Genomic DNA, 17,286 nt, shown 5'->3' on the forward strand with positions numbered 1-17,286 from the left:
CCCAAGTACTGGGATTACCAATGTGTGCCACCACACCAAGCTGCTTCTTTATTTTGAACCAGTCTCACTAAGTTGCAGGAGGCCTCACTAAGTATGTGATGAACTTGAGATCCTCCTGTCTCAGCTTTCCAAGTATTGGGAATATAGGAATATGTCACCATACCTAGCTTTTTTTTTTTTTTTTTTTTTTTTTTTTTGGTGGTACTGGGGTTCCTGGAAGTCGTTCTACCTCCTGCTGCACTCCCATGGGCTACATTCACAGACCTATTTTTATACTTTTTTATGTGGAAACAGGGTCTCTTAAGCCTGCATGATCCTCCTGTCTCTGCCTCCCAAGCTCGGGGATTGCAAGCGTGGGCCACCACGCCCGGCTAGCTTTTTTTTTTTTTTTATTGGCACATTGTAATTATACATCACATTGGAATATAAGACTTGAGAGGATATACAAGCACACATCATCCAATTAGCCCTCATCCAGTCCCCATCCCATTCCCTCCCCCTCCCTTGATCCCATGCTTGTTTGGTGGTTAACTTTGATACATATGTTTATGTACCTCCTGCTTTTTAAAGAGGCTCCATCCTCCCCTATTCCATACCCTCTGATTGGTCACCTTAATTGCTTCACTATAGGGCCCTTTCTATAGCTCGACTACTTCCTGTTGCCCCTTTCCTCCTAGTTATTGCTGATTAGGGGAAGCATCTGGTTTTAATTTTCTGCGATATTTCTCTGTGCATGCCGCGTTGCAAATACCGATCCCACTTTTGACGGCCCCAGTTGCGGCCTGGCCACCCGGTGGACTGATCAGACCATGCTGGCTCAAGCAACGGCCTTGCCTCATGGGAGGCCCCGGTTCTGGCCTCGCTGGCCCCGACAATAGCCTAACCCATCAGCTGGCTCCGATCCCGGCCTCGGAGGCCCCACACCGGCCTTCCTCACGGCAGGCTCCGATGTTAGCCGATGGCCCCGGCATCAGCCTAACCCCTCGGCAGGCTCCGATCCAGATCTCGGAGTCCTCAGTAGTGGTCTTGACTCACGGAAGGCTCCGATGCCGGCCAGTGGCCCTGGCACTGGCCTAACCCCTTAGCAGGCTCTGATCCCAGCCTCGGAGGCCCCAGCATCAGCCTTCCTCGCAGCAGGCTCCGATCCTGGCCTTGCTGGCCCCAGCACCAGCCTAACCCCTCGGCAGGCTCCGATCCCGGCCTCAGAGGCCTCAAAAGTGGCCTTGCCTCACGGAAGGCTCCGATGCTGGCCAGTGGCCCCGGCACCAGCCTAACCCTTCAGCAGGCTCTGATCCCAGCCTCGGAGGCCCCAGCATCGGCCTTCCTCACGGCAGGCTCCGATCCCGGCCTCGCTGGCCCCGGCACCGGCCTAACCCCTCGGCAGGCTCCAATCCCAGCCTCGGAGGCCCCAGCACCAGCCTTGCCTCATGGCAGGCTCCGATCCCGGCCTCGTTGGCACCAGCCTAACCCCTCGGCAGGCTCCGATCCCGGCCTCAGAGGCCCCAGCTCCTGCCTTGCCTCACAGCAGACTCCGATCCTGGCCTCGCTGGCCCCAGCACTGGCCTAACCCCTCGGCAGGCTCCGATCCCGGCCTCAGAGGCCTCAATAGTGGCCTTGCTTCACGGAAGGCTCTGATGCTGGCCAGTGGCCCCGGCACCGGCCTAACCCCTTGGCAGGCTCTGATCCCGGCCTCGGAGGCCCCAGCACCGGCCTAACCCCTCGGCAGGCTCTGATCCCAGGCTCGCTGGCCCCAGCACCGGCCTTGCCTCACGGCAGGCTCTGATCCCAGCCTCGCTGACCCCGGCACCGGCCTAACCCCTCGACAGGCTCCGATCCCAGGCTCGGAGGCCCCAGCACCGGCCTTGCCTCATGGCAGGCTCCGATCCCGGCCTCGTTGGCCCCGGCACTGGCCTGACCCCTCGGCAGGCTCCGATCCTGGCCTCGGAGGCCCCAGCACCGGCCTTGCCTCACGGCGGGCTCCGATCCCGGGCTCACTGGCCCCAGCACCGGCCTAACCCCTCGGCAGGCTCCAATCCCGGGCTCGGAGGCCCCAGCACTGGCCTTGCCTCATGGCAGACTCCGATCCCGGGCTCACTGGCCCCAGCACCGGCCTAACCCCTCGGCAGGTTCCGATCCCAGCCTCAGAGGCCTCAATAGCGGCCTTGCCTCACGGAAGGCTCCGATGCTGGCCAGTGGCCCCGGCACTGGCCTAACCCCTCAGCAGGCTCTGATCCCGGCCTCGGAGGCTCCAGCACCGGCCTTGCCTCGCGGCAGGCTTTGATCCCAACCTCGCTGGCCCCAGCACCGGCCTAACACCTCGGCAGGCTTCGATCCTGGTCTCGGAGGCCCCAGCACCGGCCTTGCCTCACGGCAGGCTCCGATCCCAGCTTTGCTGTGTCCGTTGCCGGCCTCACCCCTCGGCAGGCTCTAATCCGAGCACCCTCTTCGCCCAACTCTTTTTCCCATGTTCTCGAGGATGCGTGGTTGTGGTAGCGTTCTGCCTCTGGGGTCATTACTTCAAAAGTTCCAGGTGTAATGTATCAGATCTCTGCCTCCCCTGAGTACTGGCCACCGCCATTGCCACTGCCTTCACCTTTTCAAATCTTTCCCAAGCTCTTTTTCCACTCTGAATGTTGTCCAATCTTCCTAAGCATGCGCGATGGTAGCATTCAACCTTTGGTGTAATTTCTCCAAAAAAATAAATAAGGTTGGTAGGTTCCGATTTCTGCTTCTCCTGAATACAATTCTCCACCGCCAACGCGGAGACTGCTTTCAGCACCACCTTTCTCCTTGGTCTCCGCTAAAGTCTCTCTCCTTACAGGTGATGTCCAAGATTCTTAACAATGTAGAGAAGAAGCAGTCCTCCTTAGCGGGGAATTTTTCCAATAATTCCAGTTCATTTGGATAAGTTTTGTCTGCATCTCCAGTATCCTGGCATCCACCACCTCCTTGACCCCTCTCCAATATTTTCCTTTTTTCTTTTTCTTTTAATTTTTCACAGGGTCCTTCCAGGTGGAGAGGGGTTCGCCTAGGGGCACCCCACCAGCGCCTGCCCAGGGTCGGGGGCCCAGGGCCCAGACCACGGGGTCCTTCCGGGTGGGAAGGGGGGTTGCCTAGGGGTGCCCCGCCAGCACCTGCCCACCCGCCCAGGGTTGGGGGCCCAGGGGCCCCTTTTTTTTTTTAACTGGATCGTACCTGTAGATACTCTATTCTACCTCCAAGCTACACTCCTCAGTCTCCCTTTTTTATTTTTTAAGTTTTGGAACAAGGTTTTTTTTTTTTTTTTTTTTTTTTTTTTGGTGGTACTGGGGTTCCTGGAAGCCCTTCTACCTCCAGGCTATACTCCAGACCTATTTTTACATTTTTGTTTGGAAACAGGGTCTCCTAAGCCAGTGCGCGGCTGGCTTTGAACCTGCACGATCCTCCTGTCTCTGCCTCCCAAGCGTGGGGATTATAAGGGTGCACCACCACGCCCGGCTGAACAAGGTCTTTTAAAGGTTGCTAAAGGCCTCACTAAATTGCTGCGACTGGCCTCAAACCTACAATCCTGTTTCAGCCTCTCAAGTACTAAGATTGCAGGTACACACAACCAAGCCCAACTTTTTTAGTTTTTGAAACAGGGTCTTACGCCATGCGTGGTAATATACACCTATAATCCCAGGATTTGGGAGGCTGAGGCAGGAGAATCAAGTTGGAGGCCAGCCTCAGCAACTTAGACCCTGTTTCAAAATAAAAATAAGGCTAGAGGTATACCTCAGAGGTAAAATGACCCTGGGTTCATTTCCCAGTAACACACACACACACACACATCTCACTAAATTGCCTCAAACCTGCAATCCTAGCCAGGTGTAGTGGCGCACACTTGTAATCCCAATATTTGGGAGGCTGAAATAGGAGGAACGCAGGTTTGAGGACAGCCTCAGCTACTTGTGAGGCCCTCTGCAACTTAGTGAGACCCTGTTTCAAAAAAAGAATAAAAAAATGGGGCTAGAGGTGTAGTTCAAAGGTAGAATGGCCTTGAATTCAAATCTCAGTACTGCCAAAAAAAAAAAAAAACTGCAATCTTCTTGTTTCCCTAGTACTGGGATTAGAGGTGTACACCACTACACCTGCCTTATTTATTTTATTTATTTTTTTTATTTTATTTTATTTATTTATTTATTTATTTATTTTTGGTGGTACTGGGGTTCCTGGAAGCCCTTCTACCTCTGGGCTACACTCCCAGACCTATTTTTACATTTTTATTTGGAAACAGGGTCTCCTAAACTAGCGTACATGGCTGGCTTCGAACCTGCGCTATCCTCCTGTCTCTGCCTCCCAAGCACGGGGATTACAAGTGTGCGCCACCACGCCCGGCGTCCTGCCTTATTTTTAAAAGATGAGAAGGGAGCTGGGCGTGGTGGCGCATGCTTGTAAACCCAGCATTCAGGAGGCTGAGACCGGAGGATCGCGGTTCACAGACTGCCTCAGCTACTTAGTGAGGCCTTCTCCAACACAGACCCTGTTTCAAAATAAAAAATAGGGCAGGGGCTGTAGCTCGGAGGTCTAATGCCTCTGGGTTGTATCCCCAGACCCGCAAAACAAAAGATGAGAAGGGCCAGGCATGGTGGTACATTCTAGTAATCCCAGTACTTGGGAGGCTGCGACGAGCATCATGAGTTGAAAGCCAGGCTTGGCAACTTAACAAGACCCTCTCAGCAACCCAGTGAGACCCTGTTTCCAAATAAAAAAATAAGGCTGGGGGTGTAGCTCGGAGGTAGAATACCTTTGGATTCAATCCCCGGTACCACAAAATAAATAATGACAAGGACCAGAGACATAACTGAGTCAGTGGTAGAGTGTTTGCCTCACAAACCCATGACTTGAGTGTTTTCCCATCACCACACATTATAGTGCAATTGGAATTGAACTTGGAGGCCTAAAGTGGTACCAATAATCTCAGAATTTGAGGATCCGTGCACAGCAGGCTGCCATGGCTTCTCTGAAGATTGAGAGACAGGGCTTCTTGGAGGTGTCATCCGGTTAGTAGCCAACTAAGTGAAGTAAGGGAGAGAGCTTTGACAACAGAGGCTCGGAGGCCAGCAGCAGCAGCAGCTGGCCACCCAGCTGCTAATGTGCCCTGGGAGGCCAATGGTGCAGGGGCCAGTCAGGCACTGCTCCTGTGGGAGTAATCCCAGCCTCCTGAGGAGTGGTGCAAAGGCCCATGTCTTGCTTATCGGAACCAGTGTTAATAAAAGGAGGCTTGTGGTTTTGATGTAATCTAGCTCCAAGAGCACAATGTAAGACTGAATCTAATGTTTGTCTTGTTTTACTATTGTATTGAATACAGGGGCATTCTACCATCCGAGCTTCACGCCAGCCCTATTTTTCATTCTTTATTTCTGAGCTGGGTCTCACTAAGGTGCAGAGGGCCTCACTAAGTACCTGAGGCTGTCCACAAACCTGCGATCCTCCTGTCTCAGCCTCTCGGGTACTGGGATTACAAGTGTGCACCACTGTGCCTGGCTTGCCCCCAACACTTTCTATATTTTATGCCAGAGCCAGCTGGTAAGAGTACGGGTTCTGAAGTGAGGCGTGAGGATAGAGAATTTTAAATTCTAACATGGGGGAGCCGCCAGCCTACTATCTCTACTGGTCGACCCCTGTTCGTGGGTCAATATTTCCTACGGGTCGACGACTATTCCTGGGTCAGTATTCTCTATTGTGCCGACACTCCTGGCCAACGCAACTTCTGGGTCAATCTCATCTTTATTGTGCAGACGACAGGTTTGTTTCTCAAGAGGTATTTATACACAGCTACAGGTCAATCAACATTCTCGTGCTACCACCACCAGAATACAATAAAGACCAATACAAAACACTTATTACAGATAGGCCTATCAGTACCCTCGTGTCATCACCACCTGATCCTCTCTCAGACCTCTTTGAACTTTCCATAACCCTAAACCTTGTTGACTCTGGGCGAAGGACAGTCAGCTGAGTCAGAGACACCAATCTAGGGGAACACCTTAATGGCTCCCAACAATTTTATTTTGAAATAAAGTCTTAAGTTGCCAAGGATTCTGCTAAGTTACTGATGCTGGCCTCGGACCTGCAATCCTCCTGTTTTAGCCTCTCAAGTACTGGGATTATGGATATGCACCATCACACCTGGCTCAATGTGGTTTTTGTTCTTAGTATAGAATTGTGAGCCAATCCAGGTGTGATGGCGCACGTTTGTAATCCCAGCATTCAGGAGGCTGTGACCAGAGGATCGCGGTTCACAGACAGCCTCTGCTACTAAGTGAGGCCCTCTGCAACTCGGTGAGACCCAGTTTCAAAATAAAGAACAAGCTGGGCGTGGTGGCGCCCGCTTATAATCCCTGCGCTTGGGAGGCTGAAACAGGAGGATCACACAGGTTCAAAGCCAGACTCGGCTACTTAGTGAGACCCTGTTTCCAAATAAAATATAAAAAATAGGTCTGGGAGTATAGCCTAGAGGTAGAAAGCCTCTGGGTTTCACCCCTAGTACCACAAAAATAAAATAAAATAAAATAAAAATAAAGAACAAAAAATAAGGCAGGGAAGCTGGGCGTGGTGGCGCACGCTTGTAATACCCGTGCTTGGGAGGCTGAGACAGGAGGGTCGCACAGGTTGAAAGCCAGCCTCAGATACTTAGTGAGGCTCTCAGCAACTTAGTGAGACCCTGTTTCTAAATAAAATATAAGTCTGGAAGTATAGCCCAGAGGTAGAAAAGCCTCTGGGTTCCACCCCCAGTACCACCAAAAAAAATAGGGCAGGGGATGTAGCTTGGAGGTAGAATGTAGGGCAGGGGATGTAGCTTGGAGGTAGAATGCCCCTGGGTTCCATCCCCAGACACACACACACACACACACACACACACACACACACACACACACCAAAAAAAAAAAAAAAAAGTAAGCCATTGGTATAAGTGTGCTTTAAATTCCAGCACAGTTCATGTGGAGTGAGTTTGGCTGGCTGATGAAAATATTTTCAGGTTTAGGTCATAAACATATCAAAACATATCTGAATCTAATTTTAAGTCATAATGTTGATTTTAAGGAAATGCTTTAAAATATACCAGTGGTTTATAGGGAAATAAAGCAGTTCTTTGAGACCTGAACATGTTTCAATATAATAATAAGGCTTTCTTGGAGTGGCTCATAGTCACTCATAGATTAGTGGCACAAAAACAAGTGAGGACAGCCACCAAAGGAGCCCATGGCCCAGAAAGTCTCACCTTTTCCCTAGACTTGAGCAGTCTAGGAGTGAAGAATGTCAATACTGACAGGCTGTGAGAAGCCTGCGCCCCCAGCAAAATTGTAATGAATTCCAGTGAATAGTTTTTATAGCACAGAGGATAGAAACATGTTTACTAGGTGTCTGGAGTGTAACTCTAATCCTAGTGCCTTCCTAATCCAGATAATCCTCGGGTACCAGCCTCATACAGGATTGTTGATGAGAATGCAAATCCCAACATTGCAATTCAGGATTTTGCTTGTGCTGAAAGAATTGTGTAAATTTCCTCTTTCTGAATTGGTTGGATAATGCTTCTCCCTTGCTCAATTCCCTAGGTTTTTTCTGTTTTGTTTTGCTTTGATAATAGAGATTGAACCCAGAAGCATTCTATCTTCAGGCTACACCCCCAACCCGACTTTATTTATTTGGAAACAGGGTCTCCCTAGATTGATGAAAGTCTCACTACTTGCTGAGGTTGCCCTTGAACCTGCAATCCTGTCTCAGCCTCCCAAGCACAGGGATTACAGGGCATGTGCCATCACACCCAGGCCCTAGTATTTTATAAAATTTTTTTGTCCCCAAATGAGTTTGAGGATCATTGAAGACTGCATTTATTTAAAAAAAAAAAAAAAAAGGAACATGGGGCTGAGGGACCTGGCACATGCCTGTAAGTCCAGTACTTGAGAGGCTGAGATATGAGGATGGCAGGTTGGAAGCCAGCCTCAGTAATTTAGGGAGACTCAATATCAAATGGAAAAAAATTGCATTATACTTCCCCTTCTTTGTGGGAGAGGGCAAGTGCAAGGTACTGGAGATTGGACCCAGGACTTTGTACATGCCAGGCAAGCATTCTACCACTGAGCTACATCACCAGCCCTTTTTATTGTATTTTGAAAGAGTTTTCCTAAATTGTCTAGGCTGAGCTGGGCATGGTGGCACACGCTTATAATCCCAGAATATGGGAGGCTGAGACAGGAGGATTGCAGGTTGGAGCAAGCCTCAGCAAGTAGTGAGACTCTCATCAACCTAGCGAGACCCTGTTTCCAAATACAAATAGTGCTGGAGGTATAGATTGGAGGTAGACTACCCCGGGGTTCAAACCCCAATACCACAAAATAAATAGTCTAGGCTGGCCTTGAACTTGTTATTCTCTCTCTCTTTTTTTTTTTTTTTTTTTTTGGTGGTACTGGGGGTGGAACCCAGAGGCTTTCTACCTCCGGGCTATACTCCCAGACCTTTTTTTTTTACATTTTATTTGGAAACAGGGTCTCAATAAGTTGCTGAAAGCCTCACTAAGTAGCTGAGGCTGGCTTCGAACCTGTGCGATCTCCTGTCTCAGCCTCCCAAGCGCAGGGATTACAAGCGGGCGCCACCACGCCTGGCTTGAACTTGTTATTCTCTTGCATGCCTATAATCCCTGTACTTTGGGAAACTGAGATAAGAGGATCACAGGTTTGAAGCAAGCCTCAGCAATTTAGTGAGACTCTTAGCAACTTTGTAAGACCCTGTTTCTTTTTTTTTTTTTTTTTTTTTTTTTTTTGCGGGTCTGGAGATGGAACCCAGGGGCATTCGACCTCCGAGCTACACTCCCTGCCCAATTTTTTATTCTTTATTTTGAAACCGGGTCTCACTGAGTTGCAGAGGGCCTCACTAAGTAGCTGAGGATGGCTTAGAAACTGCATTATCCTCCTGTCTCAGCCTCCCAAGTACTGGGATTACAAGCATATGATGCAACACCCAGCTTCCCAGCCCTATTTTTTATACTGTGGGGGGGTAGGGAGGGTACTGGAAATGGAACCCAGGGCCTTCTACCTCTGGCCTACACTCCCAGACCTATTTTATTTTGAAACAGGGTCTCACTAAGTTACAGAGAGCCTCACTAAGCAGCTGAGGCTGGCTGAGAACGTGTGATCCTCTTGTCTCAGCCTCCCAAATGCTGGGATTACAAGTGTGTACCACCACACCCACCTCTTATTCTTTTATTTTGAAATGGTCTTTCTCTTACAGTGCCCAACATTGTTGGGCACCAAAAACTATTATTTGGAACAGCAAAACTGTACCAGTGTGATACATAGCTGCGGGTTCTTGTTCTGGGCTATTTTACAAAAAGAATAGCCTGAATGCTTCTGCTGTAAGCTTAAGCAATTTTATTATTACAAAGGCAGAAAGATAGGACAGAGATTAAAGCACTACATGAGGTATATAGTGGAGTAACTTAAAAATAAGTTACTGGGGGTTTTGAATACTGAACAGGGTTTTTGTTTGGTTGGTTGGTTTTTATTTTGTTTTTGTTTTTGTTTTGCGGTACTGGGGATGGAACCCAGGGGCATTCTACCTCTGAACACCACCACCAGCCCTATTTTTTATTCTTTATTTTGAAACAGGGTCTCACTGAGTTACAAAGGGCCTCATTAAGTAGCTGAGGCTGACTTTGAACCTGCATAACCCTCATGTCTCAGCCTCCCAAATGCTAGGATTACAAGCATTCACCACCACGCCCAGCTCCAAACCATTTTTATACATTTTTATCCATATCTTTACTTAACCAATCATCTTCCTGACTGGACAGACATAGGTGTGGATCTGTTGGGGCAGGTCTTTTGATGTAATGATTTCTTCCTGTAGGCCTGCCCTGTCTCCAGTAGAGACCCAAGCCTTTGTTATGCTCCAGAATGTGTTCATTGACCATCTAAGTCAGGGATCTCTTGAAGGCTTGTGGCATCCTCCTACATCCTTTAGGAATTTCAGCTTGTCCTAGAAGTTATTTATTATGTAAAACTTGTCTTTAGAATACAAAGGCCCTGGGCTACCTCTGTTGGGGAACTCTGCAGGATTCCCTATTTGCAGAGTTCCTTCTTTGCCTGAGTGCCTGCATGATACCCAAGCTCTAACTACTTTCTATATTTTAAAATTAATGCCAAAGCATTTGAAATAAATACATTTTGACATTAGTACCTAAGACATTTCCCAATACCAGCACATTTCTAACATGTTCACAACTTGTTCCTTAGGAAGCTTTCTAACAAAGTCTATGTGAAAAACCAGATAAGAAGCCAGGCGTGGTGGCACACACTTGTAATCCCATTTGGGAGGCTGAAACAGGAGGATCACAGTTGGAGGACAGCCTTAGCTACTACTCAGGCCCTTTGCAACTCAGTGATGTTATGGTACCCGTACAAAGAAATTGTACCAGTGTGAGATGTAGCTGCGGGTTCTTGTTCTTAGCTATGTGTAGAAAACAATAGCCAGAACTCTGTAAGCTTAAGCAATTTTATTATTATAAAGATGGAAAGATAGAGACAGATATTAAAGCCCTGCACCCAAATGGGGGGGATGGAGGGGAGTGACTTGAAAATAAGTCACTGAAGGTTTTTGGATACAGAACAGTTTTATACCAATAATCTTCTGACCCAACTGGATCCGCCCCTTCTGGGGCAGGTCTTTTGATGTGGGGATTCCTTTCTGTAGGCCTGCCCTGTCCCCGGTACAGACCCCAAGCCTTTTGTTATACCCCAAAATATGTTAATTGATCATCAGAGTCTGGGATTTCTTGAAGGCTTATGGCCTCCTCCCATATCCTGGGTAAATTTTAGCTTATCTTTACAATGAAAAAAGGGCCCTGGGGGGAATTTTGCAGGGTTCCTTCCCTGTCTGAGTGCCTGCCTGCACTCAAGCTCTGGCTCTCTAATACCAAAGCTATTTTCAAATACATTTTTAAGTCATTCCCCAGTACTGGTACAAGTGAGACCCTGTTTCAAAATAAAGAATAAGAAATAAAGCCAGGCATGGTGGCGCACGCTTGTAATTCCAGCATTTGGGAGGCTGAGACCAGAAGATCACGGTTTGCGGACAGCCTCAGCTACTAAGTGAGGCCTCTGCAACTCAGTGAGACCCGGTTTCAAAATAAAGAATAAAAAATAGGGGTGTATCTTGGGGGCAGATTGCCTCTGGGTTCCATCCCAGTACCACAAAATAAATAAATAAAATAATTCTTACCTAAATTTAATATCAGGTTGTGTGTGTGTGTGTGTGTGTGTGTGTGTGTGTGTTTATTGGGAATTGAACCCAAAGATATTTTATCTCTGAGCTACACTCCAGCCCAGAGGAATCCTACCTTCGAGCTTCACCTACAGTCCTAGTTTTTATTCTTTTTTCTTTTTTTTTTTTTTTTTTTTTTTTTTGTGGGTCTGGGGATGGAACCCAGGGACATTTGACCTCTGAGCTACACTCCCTGCCCTATTTTTTATTCTTTATTTTGAAACCAGGTCTCACAGAGTTGCAGAGGCCTCACTAAGTAGCTGAGGCTGTCCATGAACCAGGATCCTCCAGGTCTCAGCCTCCCGAATGCTTGGATTACAAGCGTGCGCCACCACGCCCAGCTTTTATTCTTTATTTTGAAACACATACTCACTAGGTTGCATAGTGCCTCACTGAGTAGCTGAGGTTGGCCGCAAACCTGCAATCCTCTTGTCTCAGCTTCCTAATGTAACATTGAAATTGAGCTGGGAAGTCGCAAAGGAGGCAAACACCAACCAGGTTATTAAAAGTGGCTTTAATCAGCTGAATCAACCAGCAACTTCAGGTGGATCTGCTGGCCATGGGGGAAGGGACCAATAAGCCATGCGGTCAGCAGAGTCGGCCAGTAGTCCTGGTCAGAGTCACACAGCGGAGTGGAAGTACTGATGTTTTAAGCGGGTGTAGGGGGAGGTTTGTGGGGACTAGCAGGTTCTCCCACGATTTCTGTAGTCTCGCGACATCTTCACTCTGGCTTCCCAGGTTCTGCCTCCTGTCCCTGCTGTGGGGTCCTGTGGAGGAAGGGAGGAACCCAACCTATCACCCAAATACTGGGATTACAAGCATGCAACACCAGGCCTGGCTTTATTTTTTATCCTGAAGCAGGGTCTTTCCAGACATGGTATCACACATTTGTAATTCCAGCATTTGGGAGGCTGAGACAGGTGGTTCACAGACAGCCTCAGCTACTTAGGCCCTTTGCAACTGGTATTGGGTTCTCCCCTAGTACCACAAAAAAAGAAAAACAGAGTCTTGCTAAGTTACTAAGGCTGGTCTCAAACCTGTGATCTTTCTGTGTTAGTGTACCAAGTAATAGGATTATAGATGTAAGCCACTATGAACAGCTGGTCCTTTTGTTTAACCCTAATATTATTCTGCATAGGCCATTTTATTTAGTTTTTGAAACAGAATCTCACTGTGTTATGAAGGGCCTCACTAAATAGCAAGGCTGGCCACAAACCTACGATTCTCCTGTCTCAGCCTCCCAAGTACTGGAATTGCAAACATACACCACCATGCCCAACTTATGCTTGAGATCCCTCAATTCCAGAATGTGTCTCCAGATCTCACATATCTACAGAGAAACCCTTTACTTGCTTTTCATAGGAGTAGACTGCCTAAATATAATCATTCTGACTGCAGCAGTTTGAAAAGACTTTTCAGAACTTTTTGTGCAGACCTTGGGTTAATTTCCCTATGTTCAGGAGCCCTTCTCACTCATGCCCTGTGCTGAGTGGTTTTCCTGCACATCAAGGTCCCATGGGTCATGGCCCAGGCAGCAGCACCCTGTGTGTACTAGTATTGGAAAGAGGTTTTAAAATGTATTAATATGTCAGTATTGGGAAAGATTTCCAATTTTGAAAATATATCATATATACTAAAGAAAGCCAGGGCTAGCAGAAAGGGGGACTTGTAATTTACATTTCTAAAGGGAAGGAAAGAAAGCCAGAACCAGAAAAGAGGCTTCTTTACATTTCTAAAAGAGAAACAAATGGCCTAAGGGAAATCTGAAGAAATCCTAGATCCTGGAGAAACAATTTCACACATCTTGGGGGATGGAACAAGAGATGTAGAGGGCTGCTGTGTTTGGAGGCAGGACAACCTCCCCCTTCCGGGGCAAATCCGTCTGGAGACAGCAGAGAAACGGGGCTAGAGATAGGGCTAGTATATCTACAGATCAAAGGACCTGCCGTGGACTTGGTTGGGATAAAAACACTTAGTAAATTGGAGTTCTTCGGTATATTTCATTCAAAATGTCCCCCTGTGCCTCTCTCTCGGGCACAGGGCTGTACTTATCTCCTGTATTTCTATCTTTTTAATAAACTTCTTTAAATCTTCAGCAACTGTCCAAGCTATGCATATTTATTCTTAGCTTAGGACAAGAATCCACGGTTTTTCTGTTTTTCTGTTTGTGTGGTTGTGGTGGGGGGAATTACTTCTCCCCTCACACACAAAACACATTTCACCGCAACACTGTGCTCTGCTCTGGGTCACCAGAATTGTAACTGCTAGTCTAAAAAAGTGTTAATGGAGACAGGTGTGGTGGCACACACTTGTAATCTCAGTACTTGGGAGGCTGAGACAAGAGGATGCTACAGGTTCAAAGCCAGCCTCAGCTACTTAGGCTCTCAGCAACTTAGTGAGACCCTGTTTCCAAATAAAATATTAAATAGGTCTGGGAGTGTAGCCCGGAGATAGAAAGCCCCTGGGTTTCATTCCAGGAAACAGACACACACACATACACACACAAGTTGTTAAATGGAGCCAGGCATGGCGGCACACACTTGTAATCCCAGTACTTGGGATACTGAGTCAGAAGGATCCCAGGTTCACGGCCAGCCTCAACAACTTATGAGACCCCGTTTCAAAATAAAGACTAAAGAATAAAAAATAGGGCTGGGGATATATAGCTCGGAGGTATAATGCCCCTGGGTTCCATCCCCAGTACCGTTAAAAAAAAAAAAAAAAAGTTGTTAAATGCCTTACAGGTTCCTCCCTGGCCAGTTCCATTTTCTATGTGTAAGTATAATTTTATTCATTTATTGACACTTTTTTTGGTACTGGGGATTGAACCCAGGGACATTCTACCTCTGAACTACATTCCCAGCCCCTGTTTGTTTCTTTGTTTGTGGGAGTTGTTTGCTGTGTGTGTGTTTTATTAGAAATTGAACCCCAGGGTCATTCTGCCTCTGAGCTACCCCAGCAGCCCTACTTAGGATTATAGTTATGAGCCACCTCACCCACCTTGTTTTATGTTTTGAAATAGGATCGCCCCAGATTATTGAGAGTCTTGCAAAATTACTGAGACTACCCTCAAACTTGAATCTGCAGTCCTCCCTGTCTCACACTCCTAAGTACTGGGATCACAGACATGTGTGTAACACTAGGCCTGGCTCATTTATTAAAATTTAATGAAGTATCAAAGGGAAAGTAAAGACTTGCACTTGACTTAACATCTTGAACCAGAAAATCTGTTTCTATTCTAATTTAGAGCACCTTCAGCTCTTGCTTAAGCCACCACAGTAGCCTCTTTATTAGTCACTCTCCCTCCATACTATATTTCTCCACTTTATTTTCTGTACAGTCGCCAGAATGAACTTTTGGAAACACAAATTCTGTTTGTTTGTTTTGGTACTGGGAATTTATTTTTTTTAGGGGGCTGGGTACTGGGAGTGGGACCCAGAGGCTTTCTACCTCCGGGCTATACTCCCAGACCTTTTTTAAGTATTTTTTGGAAACAGGGTCTCACTGAGTTGCTGAGAGCCTCACTAAGTAGCTGAGCCTGGCTTTGAACCTGTGCGATCCTCCTATCTCAGCCTCCCAAGCGCGGGGGTTACAAGTGTGTGCATTACAAGCGTGCGCCACCACGCCCAGCTGGTACTGGGAATGAACCAGAGACATTATACCTTTGAGCACCAGTTCCAGTTCGCAATCCTCCTGTCTCAGCCTCCCAAATGCTGGGATTACAAGCGTGCGCCACCATGTCAGCTCCCTTTATACTTTTTTTTAAAAACAGGATCTCATTAAATTGCTGAGGCTTGCCTCCAACCTCCAGTGCTCCTCTCCCAGCCTTCCACATACTGTGATTACAGATGTGCACCACTGCACCTGCCTTGAAATGGCGACCTCGCTATGATGCCCTGATATGAAGGTGATTGTGGTGTGAAACAAACCCCAGCTACCCACAAATGCCAGCACCTGAGCAGGGACTGCTTCTTCAAGGCCTCAGTGTTTGTCTAGGCCTCTGAGTCACCGATCTAAAAATAATCACAGGGCTTTTAGCTAAGCAGGGCACCTACACACCTCTAATTGTGTGACTAGCCAGTGGGCAGCAGCAACAGGAAGTTAGTTTCATGTCCAGCGCTACTACTGCTTTTTTTTTTTTTTTTTTTTTGTATTGAGGATTGAACCCAGGGGCATTCTACCTCTGAGCTATACTCTCATACCTTTTTTATTTTTATTTTTTTAATTTTTTGGTACTGGGGATGGAACCCAGGGGCATTTGAGCCACACCCCCAGCCCTATTTTATTATTTCTTTTTCTTTTCTTTCTTTCTTTTTTTTTTTTTTTTCAGTACTGGAGATGGAACCCAGGGGTATTCTACCTCTCAGCTACACCTTCAGCCCTTTTTTTAAAATTCTTTTTGAAACAGGGGGTCTCACTAAATTGTAGAGGGCCTCACTAAGTAGCTGAGGCTAGCAACAAACCTTCAGTCCTTTTCAGCCTCCCAAGTACTTAGGATTACAAACATGCACTGTACCAGTATTGAGAAATGGCTTCAAAATGTATTAATGTGCCAGTATTGGAAAAGGGCTTTAAAATGTATGAATGCACCAGTATTGGGAAATGGTTTTAAAATGTTTCAATAAGGGCTGCAGAGTTCCAGCCCGCCAAGGGGGATTAGCAAGAAATAGAGGAAGCCCAAGGTCTTTTGCATTTCTTTCCTTCCTTCCTTCCTTCCTTCCTTCCTTCCTTCCTTTCTTTCTTTCTTTCTTTTTTTTTTTTTTTTTTTTTTTTTGTGGGTCTGGGGATAGAACCCAGGGGCATTTAACCTCCAAGCTATACCTATTTTTTATTCTTTATTTTGAAACAGGGTCTCACTAAATTGCAGAGGGCCTCACTAAGTAGCTAATCCTCCAGTCTCAGACTCCTGAATTGCTGGGATTACAAGCATGTGCAACCATGCCCAGCTGGTCTTTGCATTTCTAAGAAGCAAACTTCTTCAAGGATGGGAAGGGTGGCTCCTGAGGAAGCCCTGGGTCTTCTTACATTTTAAAGATAAATGAACTTCACAAGGATGTGGGAGGATGCCATGAACCTCCAAATGATCCCAGACACTGATATTCAATTAACACCTTTTGGGGTGTAACCAACAACTTAGGGTCTTGCAGGAGACAGGGCAGGTCTACAGGAAGGAATCCCCATATCAAAAGACCTGCCCCTGAAAAAGAGCAGATCTACTTTGGACAGAAGACTGGGTATAAAGCTACTCTGTATCTGCCGGGCGTGGTGGCGGATGCTTGTAATCCCTGCGCTTGGGAGGCTGAGACAGGAGAATCACACAGGTTCGAAGCCAGCCTCAGCTATTTAGTGAGGCTCTCAGCAACTTAGTGAGACCCTGTTTCCAAATAAAGTATAAAATAGGTCTGGGAGTACAGCCCGGAGGTAGAAAGCCTCTGGGTTCCACCTCCAGTACCACCAAAAAAAAAAAAAAAAAAAAAAAAGCTAGTCTGTATCTGAAAGACTTCAAGTCACCCCACTGTGTCACCCTTATGGCATAGTGCTTTACTCTAAACTGTCTTGAACCTGCAATCTTCCTATCTCAGCCTCCCAAGTACTGGGATTACAAACATGCACCACCACACCTGGCTTGCTTTATTTATTTATTTATTTATTTTATTTATTTTTCAGTACTGGGGATTGAGTCCAGGGGCATTCTGCCACCTAGCTACACCCCCAGGCCTGTTTTTTTTTTTTTGTTTTTTGTTTTGGTGGTACTGGGGGTGGAACCCAGAGGCTTTCTACCTCTGGGCTATACTCCCAGACCCATTTTTTTTTTAATATTTTATTTGGAAACAGGGTCTCACTAAGTTGCTGAGAGCCTCACTAAGTAGCTGAGGCTGGCTTCGAACCTGCACAATCCTCCTGTCTCAGCCTCCCAAGCGCCGGGATTACACGGGTGCACCACCACGTCCAGCTACTCAGGCCTGTTTTTATTCATTATTTTGAAACAGGGTTTCACTAAATTGC

Source organism: Muscardinus avellanarius, assembly GCF_963383645.1.
Source record: "Muscardinus avellanarius genome assembly, chromosome: 10".
Lineage (NCBI taxonomy): Eukaryota > Metazoa > Chordata > Mammalia > Rodentia > Gliridae > Muscardinus > Muscardinus avellanarius.